Source organism: Camelus bactrianus, chromosome 2, assembly GCF_048773025.1.
Source record: "Camelus bactrianus isolate YW-2024 breed Bactrian camel chromosome 2, ASM4877302v1, whole genome shotgun sequence".
Taxonomy (NCBI): domain Eukaryota; kingdom Metazoa; phylum Chordata; class Mammalia; order Artiodactyla; family Camelidae; genus Camelus; species Camelus bactrianus.
Window position 1 is genome coordinate 118,578,987 of NC_133540.1, and position 21,752 is coordinate 118,600,738.

Genomic DNA, 21,752 nt, shown 5'->3' on the forward strand with positions numbered 1-21,752 from the left:
TGGATTTGTCTATTTCTTCTTTTAGTTTAGTGAGTTTTGCCTTTATGCATTTTGAAGTTGTGTTACTAGGTGCATATATGTAGGACTTTTATGTCTTCTGTTAGGCTTTCAAGTCTTCCTGATGATTTAACCCTTTCTTTCTCCTTTTTTTCTTTCTTTCTTTCTTTTATAAACTTTCCCTCCTTATCTGTCTTAATACTCCTGGCTTGAATTCTACATTATCTGATATTAATATAACCACCCCACCTTTTTTAATGTTTACTGTTTGCCTGATAAATCTTTTTTCCTTTTCTTTTTATTCTATTTGTGTCTTTAATATGTCTGTATCTCTTGTAGAACACTTGTAGTTGGTTCTTGATTTAAAAAAAGAAAAATCCAGTCTGATAATTTCTGCCTCTTGGAGTTTTTAGTCTATACATTAAATATAAGATTAATGTAGTTGGATTTAGGTCTACTGTTGTTTGCAATTTGTATTCTATTTGTTTCATCCCTTTTTTGTTCTTCTGTTCCTCTTTTCTTGCTTTCTTTTTGAATTAATCAATATTTCCTTATATTTCATCTTAATTCCTCTATTGACTTTCTGTGAAACTTCTTTACATTAATTTTTAGTGCTTACCCTAGCACTTACTCTATGCATCCTTAAATTGTCTCAATGTACATGGATCTCATATTGTAGTAACTGATGTAAAGTGAACATTGCAAAAGTGTATTTCTGTTTATCCTCCATCCTTTATGTTCTTGTTGTTATATATATATTAGACTTATATATGTTTAAATACAGTGAATAATGTTTGCCGTGAACAATCACGTCTTTTAAAGGAATTTTTTAAATGTGTATTCTTTTCTATTTACCCACATATTTACCATTTCCAGTGCCCTTTATTCTTTCCCATAGATCCGAGTTTTCATCAACTATCATTTCCCTTCCCTTTGAAGAATTTTTTTAAAGCATTCCTTGTAATGCATATCTGCTGGTGATAAGTTCTGTTTTCATTTATCAGAAATTATCTTTATTTCACCATCATTTTCAAAGAATATTTTCTCTGGATACAGAATCTGGATTGATGTTGCCCCCTGCCCCCACCTCCAAGTTCGGCTCTAAAAATATGATTCCATTGTCCTCTAGACTTCACTGTTTCTGAATCATGTCCCTCTGCTGACCCACCCAATTTGTATTATGTCATTTTTCTCTAGCTGCCTTTAAGAGTTTTTTCATTATCTTCACTTTTTAAAATAATTTGACCATGACGATCATCAGGTGAATTTCTTCTTATATATCCTGCTTGGGTTTTGCTGGGTTCCTTAATCTGTGAGTTCATATATTCCATCAAATTTGGTGAAATCTCAGCCATTATTTTTTCAAAAAATTTTCTGCCCCATTCTCTCTTCCCTTTCTTTCTGTGATTCCTATTGCATGTATGTTAAGACTCTTTACTATTATCCTAAAAGTCAGAAGGGCTCTGATCTTTTTTTTCAATAGTTTTTTCTCTGTTTTTCAGATCGAATAATTTCTCTTAATCTGTTTTTAAGTTTACCAACCCTTCAGCCATTTCAAATTAGCTGTTAAGCCCCACCCCATGAATTTTTTATTTCAAATATTCTACTTTTTAGTTCTAGAATTTCCATTTGTTTCTTTTTTTAGAGTTTCTATATCTCCACTGAGATTTTCCATCTGTTAATTAATTGCGACCACGTATTTTTCAAAGACCTTAAATACATGTAAAATAATAACTCTTTAAAAGTCTTTGCTAAAGGGAAGGATATAACTCAGTGGTAGAGTGTGTGCTTAGCATGCACGAGGTTCGATTCCCATTAGAAAAAAATTTTTTTAAATAAATAAGAAAAATAAAAGAAAACAGGAGATACGAGGCAAGCAAGGATTTTTTTTTAAAAGCTGTGCAACAAGCACAAACCACAAAGGAAAATATGGATATATTTGGCTGCATTAAAAACAATTTAAAAAAATTTTTAAGTCTTTGCTAATTTTTACATCTGAATCATCTTGGAGTCACTTTCTATTGACATATTTTTCTCTGGACTATAAGTCATACTTTCCTATTCCTTTATATATATGTTAATTTTTATTGTATTGTTATCTTCCTCTGATGAATGTTGATGTATTCTAGTAAGTAGTTAATTTGTACCCCATGCACATAGAGTTCAGGTGTGAGCCAAGGATTTAGGTAGAGTGTATGTGTAGATTTTGGAGTGCTTTGCTTCTATTACTCCTTTCTTTCCAGGATTTCCATCCTCAACTTCCAGCTGCTCTGAGAACCCCAGGCTCCATCCTTTAATTCCTGTCCATTAAGATTGTGGCTTTCTGAATTCCAGCTGACTTTCACAGTGCAGACTGAGTAGTGCCCCTAGATAAAAAGATGTATGAACATAAATCATACTCAGTGCATTTCAGTTCTTTGCAGAGTGTGCATCCCTTCAAATTCTGCCTGCCTGCCAGCCTTTGGTTATATTCCATCATCTTCAAATAATTGCTTTTATATTTTATCCCATTTATAACTTTTATCTATAAAAGGATTAGTCTGATATAACCTCCTATGGCATATTTTTATGGAAATGTATCTTTTAGTGAGATGAATGGTGCTATTTTTTGTCTATAGTTCACATGTTAGTAGAGGAATATTAATTATTGCTAGATAAGTCACGATTCAGCATTAGTTCTATTTGTAGTTTCAATTTTTATAGACATAAACACTGAAAAAAATATTTTCAAATAAATAGATGATTATGGTGAATGCTTTGTAGTAGCAATGCCACTCAAATCTTTGATCTTTCAAAATATATGCTAAAAGTCATGTAGTACTCTATTATCAAAAATTATTTTTTATGATCTATCATCAGGCAATTCATTTAGGTCCTCTTTTGTTAGAGTTATTCACTTTCTCAATTTCTGGGAAGTATACCAAAAAGGCTCTTTGGAAGACTTATCAGTTGTTAATAATTGTACTGTAACTCTTTCATTTCAAGGCACTTTATTTTTTAACTCGGTGTTGACAAAATAAAAATATTAACATTTCTATAGGCCTTTGGCAATACAATATCATTTATTAAAATGCTTTTATCTTATCATGAGCTTTAAACATATTTTTGAGAGTTAAGAATTTTACTCTGCAGATTTGGCTCATTCGATGTATGTAAAACATCTAACTTAAAAGTTGATTGGTAAAGCCAACGTTCATTATCAAGTCAATCAGCGAAAGCAGACTTTTTTTCAATTCACATAAACACGTTAAAATATATACCAGTGTCAAGATAGCAGTTTTAAATTCTAAGGCTCTGCTGCCTTCACTATTTCTCAGATCTTTCTTAACTTGTTCCTGTGGAATACTTCCTTAGGAGTCCATTCTTTGAAAGTAGTCAGGGTTTAAAAGATGCAAGATCTTTAAATGAAACTTGTCATCACTCTTACAACCTCACTCTATGACACCTATGTATTCAGAACATCCTAACACAGGCCTAAACGCGCCATGTCCAATGTCACCATCACCTTTGAAATAATGCTCCTTTAACAGGAAAAGACACGAAGCACTGCTGCTACCTTCTGAGGCTTTTGTTAATGGAGGATTTGCCAACACCTGTATTTCTTTGTTAGTAGGCTCAAGTTTTTTACATCCCAGAACAAGGAGCTATTGGAAGATTCAAGATAGTCTTTCCAGTTCCAACAAGTGTACTACATTTCAGTTCTGCCACTAACCACCCAGAGTTAGCACAGATGCCACGAGTTAAGGGGTCAGTCCTCTGTGAGACTGCCCTTACTCCAGATGCCAGATGCATTTTAAGGGGTCCCCAGGCCAGCCCCATTTGTGACCAACTGGCTATAACTGGGGGTGGGGGGGGAGGACGGGGGTTGTGCGTGACCTCTTTGGGTTCTATAATTTGCTAGAATGACTCACGGATCTCAACAAAGATCTCAAGGTTTTTGCCTTAGTAGAGATTATGATGAGATGGAATTTACAGATAAATAGGCAGTTGTAATATGTATGCTAAGAGCCATGTGGAGGAAGTACAGGCTGCTATAAGAGCATATAAGAGGGGCCAAGATCAGAAAAGGGGGTTAAGAAAGAGAATAAAGGGGTAGGGAAGCAGCTTGGCTGGAGTAAAATCCAATCTGAAATTTCTGATCTCTTTTTTTTTTCCCTAGCAATCTAGCTGCTGCTTTTGGCTGGGAAATAGACATTCAGGCAAGGCTTCACAGGGCAGGCGAAATTTAGGTGGATACTTGAGGGATGAGAAAGAGCTGTTTATGGAAAGAATGGGGGGAAGAGCAATCCTGGCAGATGGGAAAGCTTGAGCAAAGGCCCTGAGGAGTTCTTGGTGCATATTAGGCACTGGAGAGCTCCCACAAGCAGAGTGGAAGAGAGTCAGTGGTGAGACAGGGAAACAAGACACTGAGTCCAAGAGGTGGTCCAGGGCCTCACTGTGTGTTGTCTTTCAATACAAATCTCATACCAAGAGTTCCAGCCCTTTGCTGAAGGTCCTGACCACCTCTCCACTCTCTGGCTAGAACCCAAGGAGTGGAGAATGACACAAGATAAGATTAGAGGTTTAGGGGATTTATGAGGCTGGGCTATGTGAGATGGAGTTGAGTTTGGCTTTAATTGGAAAGTCAGTGAGTCCATAGCCCTCCTGAAACAATAAGAACTTTTGCTTTAAAGGGACATTTTAAACAAATGTTCAATTCTTCTAAGAAATGAACTCACATAACCATATAACTCTTGAAGATTAATCTTAATCTTAGATGCATGTACATGCACTGAATGTTTTTGGAAATATACATAGAAAAGTGGTAACAGTGATCAACTCTGGAGAGGGAATGGGAGATTGGAGATCGGGGTGGGCATGAAATCTGCTTTTCTCTCTATATACAGTGGTGGGACCACGGGGTGACTTGGTGATACTGGTTGGGCTCCATTAGCAACCCTCCCTCCAGGGCACCCCAAATGATCATTATTTTCACCCCCCTAAGTAGCATCCTTACTTAGCGAACTTGGATTTAAGAAAGTTTCCTGGTGTTGACTGAAAAAAATAAGCATAACCTAAAGTTGAGAATTATGTTTTATTTGGGGAATTAATGAGGACTTAAGCCTGGGATATAGCCTCTCAGAAAGCTCTGAGAGACAGTTAAAAGAGATAAGGGAGGAGCCAGGAAATATGTGAGTTTTTGCAAAACAGTCAAACAAACAAAACCCACCCCCCAAAACAAAAACAAAAACAAAAAAGTAGTCGAACATCAAAAGATTACTGCTAATTAAAGAAAAAGCAGACATCTCGAGTGAGTGAATTTAATGCCTTTCTATTTATGGGAAGATGCAAGAGTCTCCACTTAATGAAATTATTCCTTTGATGTTCACCTTAACTGTGGCCAGTATCCTGTTTTTTTCCATCCTTAATCCCCTCAAGGTATACCTACAGAGGTGGCTGCAGTGGCTGATGGCTTGATGGCTGCAGTAGTCTTCGTTTACTGATATGGCAGGCAGCATTCTTTGTCCACACTAGTTCCTCCATTCATTCAACAAACAAATGGTGCCAAGTGTTATTGTAGTGCTGGGGAGAGAGGAGAGACTACAACTCTGTTCTCATGAGGCTTCCATTCTCATGGAGAAGACAAAAAATAAAAAGTAGCCAGTGGAATATTAGAATGTGAAATAATGACAAACGTTGTGAAAAAGAGTAATGTAGGATGAGGAGTACAGAATGATGTGGTGTGAATGGGTGGGTGCTATTTCATACAGGGTGATTGTAGTGGGTTGGATGGTGGTCCCCCCCCCCACCAAAAATATGTCCATGTCTAATCCCCAGAACCTGTGAATGTTACCTTATTTGGAAAAAAAAAAGTTTTGCTGATGTAATTAAGTTAAGGATTTGGGGATGATATCATCCCAGATTATCTTAATTGGCCCTAAATCCAATGACAAGAATGATTATGAAAGAAAGGCAGAGGGAAGTTTGAGACAGAAGACACATATGGAGGCAGATGTGAAGATGAGACACAGATTGGAGTGATATGGCCACAAGCCAAGAAATCCAAGGAACGCCAACAGCAGCAAGAAACTACTGCAACAGGCAAACACTCAGAATTGACAGGCTGGAGGGTGACAGGGACAGCTATTAGGCTATCTGAGAGAAGACTGTTCCAAATACATGGTTACTTCTAAATCCCTTCTATATGAAAATTCTAGAGCTTCTACTTCTGTATATGTTTCTGTACTGTTTTAATTTTGTGTGTGTGCTTTTACTAAAAAGTGACTAAAATGATTTTAGTACATTACAAGGTTTTTACCGCAATGGGGAAAAAATAGAAACAAGAACTACTTAGGTGAAAGTTTTAATTAGATGTGGTTGATTTTCAAGGTTATGATTCAACTGAAATACCACATGTAAGTATGGAAAACAGAAAGAACACTAGCCTTTGAGCAAATCTGATAATAGCCACTTAGATGATAATCTGTATCGCCTTTGTTTAGCTGGCTGCAGTGGACTTTTGCTTCGTGGGTAATCTATTATTGCCTGGAGGAAACACAAATATCCTCTAGATGAGCCCTCCGACTTTGCATTCTGCTCCACTTCAATATGCTCATGTATATGTTGTGACTTGAATACAGATATATTAAAATAAAACTTAATTCCCAGTTTTCTGTCATTTCCCAAATTTATCTCATAGTAGTACGGATCTTGCTTTAAGCAGAACCTGTTCCCAAAAACTTATATGCATCTGAAATGCTTGTGAAACAAATGCTGCTTTAATGCGGTAATAATGAAGGCTACAGTTTATTGAGAACCAGATGCTATTCCACATGCTTTGAGTTTATTAGCACACACACCCTCACAACAACCCACTGTGGTGGGGGTTCTTATTACCCTCTTTTTGCACATGCAGAAACTAAGGCCTATACAGGTGAAGTGATTTGTCCCAGATCACCCGGATGTCAGTGGCAGGGTTAGTGTTGGAACACTGGCAGCCTGGCTCCACCCTGTTAGCCGTTCTATCATACAGCCTTTCTTCACTTAGGAAACCAATGGAAGGTTCTTTCTAAATCACAGTTCTGATTATTGTTACTAGTTTCTAATGTCATCCCATTGCTCACCAAAACCAAAATAAACCTAAAAATTTACCATATAATAATTGTAATTTACCATGTAATTCCTCCCACAGTCTGGGCTCCAACCTCTGACATCAACCCTGTATTACACCCGTCCCAGCTACAGCCATCCTGAACTTCTCCCTATTTCTAGAACCAGTTATTTCATGCCTCTGACTTTATTCTTGCTGACAGGATATCCCTACCTTCTTCATCACTTGGTCAACATCTACTTGACCTCTAAATCCCAGTTTAATGTCAATACCTTTGGAACATTGTCTTCACTTTCTTAAGCAGAGATCATCATGTCTCTGTCCTGTATTCTCCCCAGATCCTTGCTCTGACTTCCTCCGATGGCGCCTCTCCCACTGAGGTTTAATTATTTCTCTATTCAAAGGTGCTGTGAAACCGTGAGGCCCTTGTAGGGAAGGATGTGATGTTCTTTGCTTTTCTCTCACTCCCTCCAGTTCCTAGGAGAGTGACTAGAACATGCTGTGTGCTTGACAAAAGTTTTATAAATTCACGAACAAATGAATGAATAGGTAAAATTATACTTAAAGGAGTTCTGTAAACAAATTTTGTAATGAAAGCCATCAGCCCCCCAACTTCTCTTTGGTAGGATTAATATTTGGTAGGACAAATGTCACTATGAAAGCCTGGGTTGGGAGGTCCCCAAGGGTATCCCCAGGTTTGATGATTCACTAGGAGGACTCACAGGACTCAGCAAATAGTCATATTCACATCTGTGATGTGTTACAGTGAAAGGATACAAAGCAGAATCAGCAAAGGGGAAAGGCACCTGAGACGAAGATGGGAGGAAACCGGGCACCTACTTCCAAGAGCCCCCTCCCAGTGGAGGCAGACGGGATGTTCTTACCTCCCCAGACTACACATTGTGACGACACATGTGAAATGTTCTCTACCAGGGAAACTCCTTAGCGACTCAGTGTCCGTGGTTTTAATTGGGGCTGGTCATGTAGGCATCCTCTGCCTAGCATCTACTGAAATTCCAGATCCCCAGAAACAAGGCAAGAGTTCAGCATAAACCATATGGTTTGCACATTTCAGGCACAGTGAATTACTCTTATCTGAAAGGGTGGGAACCCTCCTGAAATCCAGGTTCCCAGGTGTCAGCCAAGGGCCACGACGACCTCTTCAGCGATGATCAGAGCTGCCAAAAGAGAAGAAGAGCTTCCAAATGAAAGGACACATCTCAGCAAGAAAAGAGGGAAAGGGCTGGTCAGCCCCATGCTTCAGAATCAACAGGAAGGACAGTAGCCTAGCTCCTCAGGGGACACCTCAGAAGAGAGTTAAGCCAGGAGTTGCCAGATTTTTCTTTTCCAAAATTCTGGCTGGGGATTGGGATGGGTTTATGTGACACAAGGCTACGGTGGTGGTTAAAAATAAAGGTACTTGATTAAAATGTTTTGGTACTTCCAATTTGTGCAATTTATATTATTTTTAGGAAACACTGAAAAAAAATTTATAATTGTATAGAAGTATACAATTCAATTTTTCTTTGTTTTTTGTTTGAACAGATAGAAAACAAACAAACAAAAAAACCCCAAGTGCCAATTTAATTGCACGCGCTAAATAAATCCAGGCACCAGAGAGAGTACAGGAACTGTGGTTTAAGTGTCATGAACCTTGTAATTTCCCCCACACTCTTAACTTGTGTGGTTGCCTGTCGTCTGTAGTAATCACTAAAAAAGGTAATGAAAACAAAGAGAGGACTGTGAGCTTGTGAGCAGGAAAATGGGGAGCTGGGAAAACTGGGTATCACTCTGCTGCTGGGCTTGGGAGAGGGGAGGCGAGTGGGTGGTCATAGCTGCTGAAAAAAAGGGAAATAGGTCAAATCATTAATCCCCTGGAGGAGAAGTGGGGCAAGCAGGTGCAGGTCTGCAGGGGGATCTGGGGCTCAGCCTTTGAAGCCTGAATTAGTTTCCTGGAACTGCCCTAACAAACCATCACAAACTGGGTGCTTTAAAAAAATAATTTATTCTAAGGCAGTTCTGGAGGCAAGAAGTTTGAAATCAAGGTGTCGGCAGAGCCGTGTTCCCTCCAAAGTCTCTTGGGGAAAATCCATTCTTGTTTTTTCCAGCTGCTGGTAGCTCGCAACCATCCCTGTCCTTGTGGATAAATCACTCCGATCTCTGCTTCACCGTCAGAGAGCCTGCGCCTCTCTATGTATCTCCGCTTGTCCTCTCCTCTTCTTTTAAGGACACCAGTCATCAGAGTTAGGGCTCATCTTAATCCAGTATGACTTCATCTTAACTAATTACATCTACATAGACCGCATCTTCAGATAAGGTCAGATTTTGAGGTTTTGAATGGACGTGATTTTGTTTTTTTACCGGGGATGCTATTCAACCCACTGTAAAACCTCATCACAGTAACTTGAACCTGTCATTATCAGATGGAATGTCTCCTACCGAAACCTCAGTGTGTCTAGTAGCACAGCTTTCCTGGAATCTGTGACTAACAAAAAAAGGAAACCATGGAACAAACCTAAGAAGTGGTCACAAAAAAGATAAGGAAAATTGCTTTCTGTATGTGACCAGATTTAATACTTTTCCATGTATGTAAAGACCATGATTCCAAACCGCACAATGAAAGCTCTTTGTTGAAGGAAATCTGCCAGAAAATCTGCCTATGAAACACCATATGCTGTATGTGGTTTCATTAACGCTTCAGGATGTCTTGAATGTACTCTGAACTTCCTCACACAGTCCCCTCCTCGCTGGGTGTGTGATGGGTCCACCTGCAAGGATCCAGGTGCAGTCAGATGACAGGATGCACACGCTTGTAAACATATGCAAACCTGTCCAAGCCACCCACGAAGATGCCCTGGCTATGCTGAAATGACCTCTGGCCACTCCCTTCTGGAGGCTGCTTTTCTTCTAGGCTTTCCCATCAAGCTGGCCTCAGAATAAAGGAAAACTTTATTTGTTCAAGGAAGCTCTGGCAATTGGAAATTGTCACTCACAGCTCCGAGGAAACACTGGAGAGTGGCTGCACGGTAGTTTCTGCTCCCAGAATTAGACATTCGGACTCTGACATAGACTAATAAACAAGCTTACATGTTGAAACTGTTTTTAATGTCTACCTCAGAGTTGGCACACTCGGCCAACAAATGAGATGCAAAAGAACCTCAGATGTATAACTGCAGTCATTTCTGGTCCATAAGAAATTTTCAAATGACATGTTAAGCTATTACATAATTGCCATAGACTGTTTGTGTTCCCCTAAAATTCATATATTAAAATTTAATCCCCTGTGTGATGGTATTTGGAGATGGACCATTTGGGAGGTGATTAGGTTGTGTGGGTGGGAACCTTCATAAAAGGATTTAGCACCCTTATAAAAAAGATCTCAGAGCTCCTTTACCCTCTTCTACCATGTGAATAGTGAATAAATGGCTGCCTTTTAACCAGGAAGCAGGCTTCCACCGCACAACAAATCTGCTGGTGCCACAATCTTGGAATTCCTAGCTTCCAATAAATTTCTGTTGCTTATAAGCCTCCAGCATGTGGTATTTCTGTCACAGCAGCCCAAATGGACTAAGATAGTCATTGTAAAAGTGGCACAGTACTTCCTTAGTGATTTAATCTATCCATCCTTCCATCCATCCACCCCTTGCCATATTGATTCTCCTTCTGAAAAATCTCTTGAATCATTAACTTCTCTCTCTATCTGCACCACTACCACCCTTGTCGAAACCATCATTATCTCTGTCTTGACTACTTCAGTGATTTCCTAACTGGACTCTCACTTCTACTCAAGTCCCCAAAATAGTTAAGAAGTCATGGGCAGCAAAAACAGAAGTCCCAACTCAAATTGCCTTAAAAGAAATTCATTATCTAGTGCTAACATCATACAATTTTGTAATAACCTGTAACTTGAATATAAGCCCAGGGAGCAAAACCTGTGCTTAGTTCACTGTTAGGTCCCATTAGCCATGACAGAACCTGCCACACAGCAGGCACTCAATACACGGTTACCAAGTGAATGCGTCTGGTCCAATTCCACTTTATGGTTGAAGTAACAGGTTTAGCGATGATAAGCCTCTTACTTATGATTACTCACAAATTAGTAGCGAAGCTGGATTAGAACTTCTGCCTGTAACTTCTTGCTTCTCTCCACTTTGCTACTCCTCTTTGCAGGAAGGTTAAGATCCAACAGATGTGGCAAGGTTCTTAGAGGAGTGTGTGTGTTCAGCTATTTTGTATTAAAAAAAGAAGCACGCAGTTGTGTTTTGTGTGTCTTTTTAAGTACATACACGATGATAGGAAGTTCATGTGCCATCCAGCTGAACTTGAGGGAAACTTGATCAGGAAGTGGCTTCCCTCCTTGCCTCGCGGCACAAAGCGTCACCCATTTCCTGGCCATTGTGCTGATGCAGCTCTGTCCCATCTCTTCTGCTTCTCTCCTACTAATAACCCACCAGCAGCATCCTGTCCCGTCACGCCTTCCTGCCTTGTGGTAGCTGTTTATGGGTAACATAGGCTCCCTCCTGCCTTCTCTTTGCAACTTTTCAGAGTCACTTCTTGAACCCAATGGATTCTCTCCATATGTTCTAAATCTAATTTCTGACCGAGGGACCCTGGTTGGCTCCTTTTCTTACTATCTCTCCTGTCTGAACAGAGCTTGTCATGCCTGGCCACTTCACAAGTTAGCCCACAAACTGGCTGCTTTTAGGTCCAACTGACTGTGACAGAGTTGGTCAGAAGGCAGGCAGAGCACATGGAATAGAACATTCCAGAGGCTGTGGGAGAGGCCTCCTCCCAGCCACCACCAGTGACTGGGAGTGAGACAGGTGCCCTCACCGACCTGTCCAATACAGCAGAAAAAGGATGACCAGAGTTTCTGGATAATAGTCTGAAGTGTTATCTCGTGGCAAGGTATAGTAGTATTTTAAAGCGGCTCCAGCTTCCTCATTTCTGGCATACGGCGGCTCTCGCTTTACCTTTTCAGGTCAGGAGGCCAGGGGTAAAACATGCTGGGGACGGTGTGAAGAAAATGGGGGGAAAAGAGTGTCAAATGGAAAAAAGTAAAATAACCCTAAGATTATAACATTATTTGACTTGGACAATAACAAGTGAATTTAAACGAAGCTAGATCTCAAAGTGATTTCTATGAAAACAGACAACTGAGTTTTAGTCTTCTTCCTTTCTTTCTCTTTTTTTTTTATATCAAAGATTTTAATCTAATCTGGTCAAGTAGAAGGAAATAACTCAATGTTCTGAAAATAAATTTCCCAGAGGAGACCATTAAGGCGGCCCTTTTGTTTCCTGTCATACTCAGAATCAGTTACAAGGACAAACTCTATTTGTTTGGGTACATTAATTTTGCTCAATGGCCTTTCTATAAAATGAGCATCCAATTGATGGGACTGGACCTCAGCAAAGAAGAAGTTCCAATTTTCTCTGGATGGATTGTTCTGGACGTGCAGTGGAAAATTATTATTAATAGCAATTCATGTTTACTATCCAGTGAGCACAAAAGAAAGACAGAGTTAGAAATGCAGCTGGATCCAACTAAGTGCTGAGCATCACAGGACAAATCACTGCGGAGGGATGACCCCAGTCTTTGGCTCCTATGTGGCTAATCTATTTGTATCACCTTTGGTGTGTTGGACCACAGGTGTTTTCTGAGTGCAGCCATGTGTTTATTTCAGTCATTCAACTGGGCACATGGAGAGGGGCTGAACAGACATGCTCCCTTCCCTCACGGAGTTGATATTCTAGTAATTAAATCTGGTTCCTAAGGTCTCCTGATTTGGACTCAGCTTTCAAAGTTCAAACAAGCAGAGGCACATGGTGGATCTAGATTTTCTCTATCAGGTTACGGAGTTGGGGGTAAAGCGTGCTGAAGGTGGGTATGAAAAAGGAAATATAAAGGAAAAAGGAAATATAAAGGAGGCAAAACAACTTCATCTTCCTAGGGCTTAATCAGAACCCACTAGTCCTTGTGATCAGTGGGATACAGAGAGTTGCTATACTGCTCATTCCTTGTAAATGTATTTGCCTTTGTCATTTGCAGTCTGTGTGCTAAGCTCATTCCCAAGTTCATTTCTCTTTCTCTTCTGTGGAAATAAACGAAGACCAACCAAATGAAAACAGGCAAGGTGTCTTTATGTAGAGTTTGCTATAGCAAGGGAGTCAGCCATCATTACTTGCAGAGACTGAAGGGCAGTCAGAGGAGTGGGGATGTTTTACAGTAAAACAAAGGGAAGGCTTCAGGTGTGCCCTCATTGGAGGCTGTTGGCTTGGAGAAGCTGGAGGTGGGCTGAGTAGAAGTGGGGCATCCTACGTAATTGGTTAGGGGCACATATTGCGCTGTCTCTGGTTGGTCCTATGTTCAAAGTGAGGACAGAAATTAGAGAAGCTCAGTTACTAGCAAAGTCCTGGTTGTTTGGGGCCAATTGCTACAGAGATTATTGTTTGGCTTCCTGGGCCGGTTGATAGATATAAATCTGACTTACAGATGGAAGATTGGCTTCCCAGGCTGGTTACTATAAATAATAGATTGGTTTCCCAGGCTAGGTGTTGCAGGTTGTGGGTCAGAGTTCTGTTTTTATATATGGTCTGGCCATTATCTGTTTGTACATCCAGTGTCCCACTTATTATTTTACCTAGGTTGCTTCATCTATTTTTAGCTTTAAATCCTTTATCTTATACATATCTTCTAGTATCCATCAATTCTGCAAACTTCATGGAACATTTTCAAAAAACGTTTAATTACAAAAATAACATATGTTCATTGAATAAAAAATTTTAGAGTAGAAATAAACAAAAGGAAAAATAATTTTATAAACTCTCACCAGCCATGTTCCTACTGATAATTTGCTGTATGTTCTTTCTCTGCATATACAGTATATCAATAAAATCCCACAGCACTTTGTACAATCGTAACTTTCTTGTAAATAGTAGTTGGTTTGTGTTTCTCCCAGTGGAGATTTGCAGAAATGGGGAGTATTTCTTATTCAACCCTTACTCCCCAAATCTGGTAGCATGTTCAATTAAGTATTAACTGAATGTTTTATATTGAACCACATGAAATTGCCTTTCTCGTAAGTCAAAAATGCTCAAATAATGGCAATTTCATGTTGTTAAACTTAGTGGGTGGATAGATGAGTGGATGGATGACTGGATGAATGAAAGGACAGATAGATGATGGATGGATGAATTGTAATGCCTTTTACAACTATCAGTTCTATTCCATATAACTAATGATTTAAGCATCGGAATTCTGTGACCTCTTAAAGATGATGGAGAAAATTCTGACTTCTGCTCTCAACTAGGTTATTTCTTCCATTTGTTTATGACTATTATTTAGCCAATTACTAAATGGCAGTGTCGATCCTTTTCATCCATATATGCATTCAGCTTTTTTATAAGACTGCAATCTCCCTGTCATGAGTAAATGGATCATTTTCATTTTTCAATTGTTTGAGCTTCAGTTTAGGACTTTGGTTAATGATTTTGCAAGACATTGATTAGAGAGATCTTTTTCTTTCCTGATTAAAAGCATGTATGATATCTTCTCTCCAGATCTCTTTTATTTGTATCTAGTAATTGTGGATCTAAATATATGACTCCAGTGATCTGTCACATACTATATTATGTGAATTTTTCAGGAACAACATCTTTTTTATTTTTTTAAAAAATCATTTCAGAAGGTTGTCATTAATCAGACTAAGGATTTTGGAAGTAAGACTTAAGTAAAATGAATTGTTTTCAATTAAACACTAATAGCAAATCACTGCTGCCAATTCCTATTCAATATTCCTCCTATTATAATATCTTTGTATAATATCTAGAGAAGAGTTGCCACGTAAATTGTCTCTAAAGGTTTGTCCTTAGGGCTTGGTCTCTAAATACTACAAAAGTTGGTAGTTTAGTATGGTGGGTAAAAATGCAAGGTTGGCTGTCCTGAGTTCTCCTTCCTTCTAGTTCTGTTTCTTATAAATTCCATTGCCTCAGGCATGTTACCTTCCCTTTTGGAGTCTCAGTTACCTCCTCTGTAAAATGGAGCTATAGACTGAATATTTGTGTCCCCCTCACAAATACATATATTAAAATCTTAACTATCAATAGAAATGTACTAGGAGGTGGGGCCTTTGGGAGGTGATCAGATCACGAGAGTAGAGCTCTCACAAATGGGAATAGCGCCCTGCTAAGTGATACCCTGAGATCCTCTCACCTTGTCTGCCATGTGAGGCTACATCTACAAACCAGGAATTGAGCCTTCAGTGGACACTGACGCACCAGCACCTTGACCTCAGACTTCCCAGCCTCCAGAACCATGAGAAATAAATGCCTGCTGTTTATAAGCCACCCAATCTGCGGCGTTTTGTTACAGCAGTCTGAAAGGACGAAGACAAATGGGGATAATGCAATCTGGAAGGATACAGTCATTCACTCTTTCATTCAATACAACTTACTCATGTCCAGGCCCTGCTCTCAGCAGTGCTACTGGGTTGCACAATTCCATGTAAAATACGTTCACACAATACAGGCGGCCCCTTCAAATCTCAGGGCTCCGAATCCTTGGATTCAGCCGACCGTGGACCAAAAATATTTTGGAGAAAAAAAATCCAGAAAGTTCCCCAAAGCACTTGAATTTGCTGCACACTGGCAACTATTTACATAATATTTACATTGCATTACAACTATTTACATAGCACTTACGTTGCATTAGATATTATAAGTAATCTAGAGATGATTTAAAGTATACGGGAGAAACAACAAGGTCCTACTGTATAGCACAGGAAACTATATTTGATACTTTGTTATGCCTATAATGAAAAAAATATAAAAAGGAATATATATATATATGTGTGTGTATAAATGTATCACTATGCTGTACACCAGAAATTAACATAACATTGTAAATCGACTATACTTCAATTAAAAAAATAAAGTATACGGGAAGATGTGCTTAGGTTAAATGCAAATACTGCATCATTTTATATAAAAGACTTGAGCATCCTTGGATTTTGCTATCTGTGTGAGTCCTGGCATCAATCTCCCATGGATACCAAAGGGATGACTGTATGTTTACTTTGCTTTCCAGGTCCTGGGGATGCAGTGGGAAAGGATGAAGACAAGGCTTTTTCTGAATCATCTGTCCTAGTGTAATATTATTGGCAACTCAAAAGTATAAGCCAGTTCTTGAAACTAGCATGTTGTGGTTGGGGAAGGTACTTGGGTTCAAGTCTACTGTTAATTAATCTTGGTAAATTTCTGAACTCTTTCCTCTCCATTCTCTCCTGGGCAAAATGTAAATAATGGTTTTTGCCTTACTTTCCTCCCAGAATTGTCTAGACAGTTAAACCTGTTAGGACTTTACATACATTATCAGAATTCCATGAGATTATCAAATAAGATTATCTTAGCTCCCTGATGACCTTTATAAACTGTAAATTAGACATGGCGATTAAAATTCTTAAAGAAACAAAAACCAAAAAAACCTCAGGTTGGCTTGAAGAAAGCAGTATTTTTCCAGTTTTTTGGCTAGAGTTAAACGTTCCCAGAGGGGTTTCAGAACTCTTCCCAGCACACCACAGGGAGAATTTATCTACAGCAGCTCCTGAAGGCATCTTTCTCCACTCTGCTTATTAGCATTAACTGGGAAACATCTTAAAAACACCCATGCCTGGGCCTCACCCTAAACAAAGATTTCCAGTCTTTGCAGTAGGCATCAAAAAATTCCCTCAGGAGATACTAACATGCCTGGGCTGAGAAGTTCAGCCCCAGGAAATGTTTTTTTAATCTAACACCTGTGGTTTTGCCAGAAAAACTCTTAGGCATTATAATTGTTCTGGGTGGGCGGGGGTGGTTTGCCCAGCCTCCCTCCCACCTTCTGGAAGGTGGCAGCTGCACAAAACTTGAGTGCTTGGGCATTTAGTTAGAGGATCTGCCCTCTGACTTTACAAATGGCATTGCCAGCATAGTATTTACAGTAGTAATGAAATCACTTTTATAATTGAATTGCTTCACAGATTACAGAGTGCTTTCAAAAGCGTCATCTCATTGAAATAAGTTTTGGGTTTTTCTTCAGATATAAAGAAATGTATGCTCATCACAGGAATCTTAAAAAAGTATAGAAAGGTGAAAGAAGACATTAAAAAAAAAAAATCTCCCAAATCCCCATTATTCAAAGACAGCCATTGTTAATATTGTACAAATTTCCTTCCGGTTGTTCTAATGAATTAAAATTTTGTTGTAAAATGCATATTCATTATAAAAATCATATACAGAATTTCTAAAGCAAAAAATGAAAGTTCCTGTCCTCTCTCTAACCCTCCACGCACCCCAACTCCTCCAACCACCTTGCCAAATCACATTCTTCAGAGGCAGACATTTTTAATGTTCTTTACATGCAAACAACCTCAGGCTTTTCCCTCTATAGGCATAAGTTTAATTTTTTCTGGTTTTTCATGGTTGTGTTCTTAAAGTAAATGCAATTTCTATTCCGTTTTACCCCATTGAATATTATATCATAAGCTTTCTTGAGCATAATTTTTAATGGCTGCATAATATTTTATTGAATATATGCATTATAATTTGCTTAATTATATGCTGTTGAATAATTAGGTTGTTTCCAGTTTTTTACTATTATAAATTCTGCAATGACTATCTTTGTACATAAAGCCTTTTCTGTTCTATTTAGGCAATTTCTATAGAAAAATGCACACTCCGGAAGAGTATTCGTGGGTCACAGTGATAATTCTTTTCAAGACCTTGGTAAGTTGTCTGTGCAGTTGCCTGCCTGTTTATAACACAGAGAAAGAATCATGAGCTTTGGAGTCAGATAAATTTGTATTCAAATCCTAGCTTTGACATTGATTAGCTGTGTGACCTTGGAAAGTAACTTAATCTCTCTGAGTCTCATATCTGCCAGAGAGCAATGTGTACTTGATAGTGTGATTATGAAGGTTATTTTGTAAGGCACTTAAGGTAAAACCTTTCCTAAATAAAGACTGAGTAAAAAATGTTTCTTGTATCTCTTTTAAAAAAAACAAACAAAACTTTTTTGCCTTTTAAAAAAAATCAAGATATAACCTATACAGTAAGGTGCATACATTTTAAGTGTACAGCTTAATTTTTACACGTATAAACCCATGTAACCACAATTCAGATCAAGATGTAGAACATTTCAAGTCACCTCAAGAGAGTCTCTCCTGCCCCTAACCTTTGATAATTATTCCCCCTTCCCAGAGGTAACCACTGATTTCTGTCACTGTGGATTAGTTTTTTCCTGTTTTTGAATTTTATTTAATGGAATCAAGTAATATGTACTCACATGTATGTTATCTTTTGCTCCATATTACGTCCCTGAGATTCATCCATGCTATTGTGAGCATTAATAGTCTGTTCTTTTATGTTGCTGTATAGTGTTCCAAAGCAAGAATATTCCAGCATTTATTTGTCCATTCTCCTGTTGATGGACATTTCAGGTGTTTCCAGTTTGGAGTTATTATGAATGCTTTTTCACATACTTATTGTGGACACATAACATTTTTCTACATATACCTAGGAGTGGAATTGCTGGGTCAGAAGGTAGATGAAGATTTAGCTTTGCTAGATATTTCTTTTTTATGAAGACAAGTTTTGAAAAGTTAAAATCATTTGTTTATTCATTCAAAAGATGTTTGTTAAGTGCCTAATATCCACCAAGCACTGTTCTAAGTCCTGAGGTATAGTGGTTCCAGGGTAAGTTAAATGAGGAATTCAAAAATTTCATTAAGGACCACTTTTCCTTTTCGCCATTTTTGAAGTGTTCTAGAGGATTCAACTTCATCTTCAGGTTTGTGTGCTCATAGTCTCGAGAAGGCTGTGACAGCTCCAGGTACCACATCATGAGAAGACCTTATCCAAAACCAAAAAGTGGGAGGAAAGAGGACCCTTCTTGTGTATGTGTATTTTATTTTTTAACCAGGGAGGAAACTTTCCCCAAAGTCCTCAGCAGACTTTCCCTTGGGCCCCATTGACTAGGTTGCATCAAAGCTCATGTCCTATCAGCAAAGAGGTGTGAGATAAAGTGTACTCAGCATTTTCAGCTTCTTCAAGAAGAAGTATGTTCCACCCACAAAGAAGGAAATAGTCATGCACGAGCAGTCAACGGTGTCTACCACAGCTATTTTATAGCTATTTAAACTTGGGTAAATGACTTCCCCTCTTTGAGGCTTCCCCATCAGAAAAATGAGGGGTAACAATACTTGCTTTAAAAATTAGAGCTAGTATTAAATGAAATAAAATAACAAACGAAGAGATGGGCACGTAACAGATTCCAAATAAATGTTATTGCCCTCCCTTTATACTATTCTATGCCCATGCCACTCAACATTTGTGGAGATTTCAATTAAGAATTGTTAAATTAATGGGGGAGGTATAGCTCAGTGGTAGAGTGCATACTTAGCATGCATGAGGTCCTGGGTTCAATCCCCAGTACCTCCATTAAATAAATAAGTGAATAAATAAACAAACCTAATTATCTATCTCCCCCTTCCAAAAAAAAAAAAGAATTGTTAAAATAAAAGATAAGTTGAGAAAGGTAAAGAGGAGAAACAAAGAGCATGTATTTCCTGTTGTGATATGTCTCTGTAATTTATATGGCTAGAGAACTTGTAGCTTATTATTTTAGGATGCAAAAGAGAATGGGGAAATCTGAACGAGTTACAAGGAGATGTACTGCAGTTAACCAAATTTTGTTGCTTCACAAATACATGAAAAAATATGATCATGCGAAGGATATTGGATACCAAATGGGCTTTATTTTTAACTGTTTGTTTTAATAGCTCATGAAAATATGGTGGTGCTTTTTATGGCTGTAATGAATTTTCGAGATATGAGACTTCACTGCAGCTTTCTAGTACTAAATCTTTTTAGTGGAGATAAGATACTTGATTTGCTGGTGTCTCTCCATGCATCCTGGTGGCTGATTCCTTCTTTTGCTGCTGTTCGTGTTTCTCTAAAAATTTCTGGCTGTTGGGTATGGGTAGAAGGGGAGATAATTTCAGCAGTTGGTGCCTAGGAAATTGGTATCATCCCCTAAGAGCTTCATTTGCCTTCCTCAGGTTTATTCTCATTTCTTACATACAAACCTTTTCCCCTTCCCATGTAGGGCACATGATGGCTTCTTTGGCATTGGAACTTTAAAAAGAGGAAGAATATGTGTGCATTAAGATTCTTTGATTTCAGTAGCAGAAATTCAACTTAACTTCTTTGCCATAAAAAGAGAATGAATGGTCTCCCATGGTGGGTGAGATCTGATCTTAGTTTGGGAGAATGGGCCTGATGTAGCTGTGGTAGTGCTGACTGTGTTCGAGGAGTGGGGCCTGCTTATTCCAGCTCCTGTTTTCCACCACAAATTCCTTTGTCCAAGAAGAAAGCAGGAAAGACTTCAGCTTCACTAGGCCATTATATTTTCAGCACATTGTAGTCCAGCAGCTGGGGTACTTCAGAAGTACTCGTCAAGTATTACTTGAATGGAGAAAAGAAAAAACATAAAGATGCTATGGGATTTTTTTCCACTTTAGTTGTCTTCAAGAGCATGAGCTATGGAGATGGAGTTCCCGGGCTTCAAACCGGGCATCCCAGCTCTGCCCTCATCCGTGCAACTTTGCATGTGTCACTTAACTGCTCTGTGGCTCTGATTCTTTATCTGAAAAATGAAGATAATAATAGAGGATTGTTGAGAAAATTAAATGAATTAATACACATAAAATACTTATATGATAGGCTGGATTTCTAATCACCTATACCTAATCAGCTCTGGGAAGAATGTACGTCGCCACCCTCTTTGAAGTTAAGGTTGGCCTTGTGATTTGATTTAGCCAAAGATGTGATGATAGCAAGTGCCAGGTGTTAATTTCTGAGTGGAAGTGTGTGTTTTGACATAAGCTACGTAGTAAAGAACTTGGCCTTGCCCAAAGAAAGGACTGGCTTTGCCCTCAGTTTCTAGAAGGTAATCGGTGCCATGCCTGATAAAAGTGTCTTTGGTTAGGGTAGGGACTGGCCACACTGGATCTTAGAGTGGGGCTGGCCATATCCAACAGTTTTAGTGTCGGGGCAAGCCACACTAGAAAGACCAACCATGGGATTCAGGGTAGGGGCTTTGGGTCATGTGTTATCTCAACCTGGAGATTGAGTTCAACCATGTGGACAATCACTCGATCTGTCCTGTAACCCCAATAAAAAGCCTGGACACAGAAGCTCAGGTAAGCTGTCTTGGTCTGCACTGTTCTGTGTGTATTGTTGCGCACTGATGCCAGGAGAGTTATGCATCCTGAGGGCAGTGTAGCTTTGTGTTTGGAAACTTCCGAGATTCTGCTCTATGTGTCTCTTCCTCTAACTGATTTTGATTTGTATCTTTTCCCTGTAATAAACTGTAACTCTGAGCATAATAGCTCTCAGTGAGTTCTCAGTTCTTCAGTGAATTACAAACCTGAGGGTAGTTTGGGGAACCCTTGAACTTGTAGTTGATACTAGAAGTGAGGACAGTCCTGGGGGCTGTGACCTCAAAATTTTCAGGCTTAACTCTGGGTATGTGCTTTTGTTTTTCCTTCTGACCGGGCACTGGTAATGTTCCAGATATTGGCAGCTCTGTCAGCCTGGGTCTTAGGATGAAGATGATGATATGCTGAGAAGC

At 38.9% G+C, this 21,752-nt stretch overlaps 1 long non-coding RNA gene across 1 annotated transcript in view; it reads right to left on the reverse strand.

Moving 5' to 3' along the window:
* Positions 1-2,970: 2,970 nt before the first annotated feature.
* The window catches only part of LOC105075288 (uncharacterized), a 52,555-nt gene continuing 33,773 nt past the window's right edge, over positions 2,971-21,752 (reverse strand). The window contains exon 4 of the long non-coding RNA XR_006727697.2: positions 2,971-20,765. This is a non-coding gene — a long non-coding RNA (uncharacterized LOC105075288). The remainder of the gene's footprint in view (positions 20,766-21,752) is intronic.